Consider the following 3313-nt stretch of genomic DNA (forward strand, 5'->3'; position numbering starts at 1 on the left):
TATATATATATTTAAAATTTAACAATGAAATTCTAACAGATTAACGACATAAGTCTTACTAACTAAGCATTTTAGTTGGTAAATACGGCGGGAAAAATGGCGCCAAATTTAGCAACCTTCTATCAATTGATTACCAACAGAAGTATTACTAACGCACACCGTTTGTTGGTAATATTACCAACGAAGTACATATCGATTGGTAAATATGACAAAAAATTATTTATATAATTTATTAACATAATTACCAATGAATTACTAACCAAATATTTACCAACGACAAGATTGTGTTGCTAAATTTACCAACCAAATATAAATGTGTTGGTTAATTAGTAACGAAATGTAATTTGTTGGTAAACTTGCCAACCAATATCAAATTAGTTGGAAATTTTACCGACGAATAAAGATTGTAGTTACTAAATTACTAACATCATTAAAATAGTTGGTAATATATCAACCGATCACTAATCCATTGATAAAATTTACCAACATATTAATTATTAGTTGGTAATATTACATATGAATATTTAGTTGAATAGTAACTATTACCAACTCTGATAAAATTTATTAGTAAATTATTAATTACTAACTTATATTTTAATAGTTGGTAAATTACCAATTGAAGTTAATTTTTTTGGTAAATCAGCATCTAGTGTTGAGGCTTTCATATTTAGTTTGTGTTGTTAGGCGTTTTAACTTTTAAATTTTAACCAAACTTGACTTTGTTCAATATTTTTGGTAAACGTGCTAAGATTTAGAACTCCATCAGTGTCATTAGCTTAGAAAGATCGTTTTTTATCTAACGAGAAGGTTAGTTCATGTTTTGAGACTTTTATTTTTGATTGTGTCATTAGGTGTTTTAAATTTCATGTTTAGGTAAAAATTTGACTTTGGTCAATATTTTTGTGAACATACTCAGACAAGAATTTTGTTAGCGTAATTAACTCCGAAGGTTATTTTTTATCTAGTAGGATGATTTGATTTTTGAGGCTTTCATTTTTACTGTGTGTCGTCGTTAGGTATTTTAACATATAAATTTTGACAAAAATTTAACTTAGGTCAATATTGTTGATAACGTAGCTAGATAAGAATAGTTAGATGCAAAAAGTCATTTTTGATGTAATAAGATAGAGGGTTTGGATTTTGAAGCTTCCATTTTTAGTTTGTGTCATTAGGCGTTTTAGCTTTTAAGTTTTGGCTAAAATTTCACTTTAGTCAATAATTTTGGTAATCGTGCTCGAATTGAAATTTTGTCATTGCAGTTAGCCATATAAGTTCAATTTTGATCTCATAGGATGGTTGGTTCGGGATTTGAGACTTATTTTCAGTTTGTGTCGTTAAGCGCTTTAACTTTTAACTTTTGGCTAAAATTTGAATTACGTCATCTTTTTTGGGAAACATACTCAAATTTGAATTGACAGCTCGGTTAGCTACGGAAGGTCATTTATCGCTTTATAAGATGGGTGGTTTGGATTTTGAGGTTTTCATATATTCAGTGTCACATCCCACAAGTACACCCTTGAAGTTAGAGTATCCTTGCGATGTCACACGGCAAATGAGACTTCAAGAAGTCTCATCTAAGCCTCTTGTATCATTCATTGCATAATAAGCATAACTAAAAGGCATAATAGATATATTAGACCCCAAACTTGGCTTCAAACTTTAACTTTGACCTCCAACTTTCATAATGCACAAACAAGCACTTTAACTATCCAACTTTTAAATAAATAAACACGTGAGTCCTACATGGCACAATACACATAGGACACCACGTAGGACAAAAACGACATGTAAGACATGTGTGTCTATTTGTTCAACTTTATACAAGTTTAAGTATCTATTTGTGCAAATCCAAAGTTGAAGGCATAAATGCGATTTGAAGCCAAGTTAAATGACACATTTATGTATTATGCCTAACTAAAATGAGTAAAAATTTAAAAAAAAAATCACACATGAAGAACTCTTTCATAAACAATACGCAAGCGGAAGACTTTCATTTAAAACATTAGAACTATACAACATCTCATTGAACCGTCTAGACTTTAGAGTTTACAACACTTGGGACTAATCCCATACGAGACATAAAATAAAGACTTAAGACATAAAGGAACATGTGGCTATTGTCCTCGAATCGATGAGGACTCACCAATATTTAATATTCAACCTTAGAAACCTATCCATCCTTCATGGCACATCAAGATTCCATTTCCCTACACTTCAGTCAAAAAGTAAAAGAAGGGGTTAGCACATTAGATGTACCAAGTATGGAAGCCATGCAAAAACCATGAAAAAGGGACATTTAGTAAATAGCATGTTTTTCATGAGTTTCGATTAAAACATCATACTATAAGCATAAGAACAACATTTAACAACTTAGAAACACATAATAAATCATTTAGGAAAAAAATCACAATTTTAGCAAACATTACACTGAAGTCACTTCACTGTACAGTGAACTCAACTCACTGTTACAGTGAAGTTCCTTCACTTCACTTTAAACCCCCTTTAGCATGTAATCTTCTCACTCAAAGCTATCCTAAGATTCACTTAAGTCACACAAAGAGAGACCTCCCATACACCCTCTCTAGTTGTGCATAAACGACCCTCAAGATTACTTATAATGAGTCACATACACACTTAAGAGACATTAACATAAGAACATGAGATTCTCCTACCAAGGTGACTCTAAGGTTCACTTGAGTGAGTTGTGAAGCGACCGCCCATAAAATCCCTTACGCACACACTTAAGAGATCCTATAGACTCCCTAAAATAGAATCATTCTCATTTAACACATTAGCGTATAGGTGATATGACATTCTCCTTCCAGAGGGTATCAAAAGACTTACTTAAGTAAATCAAGAAGATAACGTCTATTGTGACCTCTTCAAGATTACCTAAATAATCCTTAAGATTACCAAAGGCTTAGATCATGTCCACATAATCAACCAACTTCGCTAATTAGACTCATTCTTAAGACTTATCTAGGTAAGATAAGAAATGACCATTCATATGCCCCCTTCACACCTTAACTAGAAAACCCTTAATTACTCTAGATAAGTAGTACTTCATATTAACATACTTCCTTAACTTAAGTCATTATATTCATTAGTTCATTGAGACTTCATTACATAAAGTACATTCAAGTAATGGTCTTATACAAGACCTAGGGACTCCAAATAACATCTTCAAAGCCTATTGTGCAATGTTTAGATAGCGTGTCATACCACCACCTAAACTTCATAAAACTTCTCAAATGCTAGTAGGTATCCACATGATGAGAATAGACATTAAACGATATAGACCATGTTAGCAACT

The sequence above is a fragment of the Solanum pennellii genome, chromosome 10, assembly GCF_001406875.1.
Source record: "Solanum pennellii chromosome 10, SPENNV200".
NCBI classification, from domain to species: Eukaryota; Viridiplantae; Streptophyta; class Magnoliopsida; order Solanales; family Solanaceae; genus Solanum; species Solanum pennellii.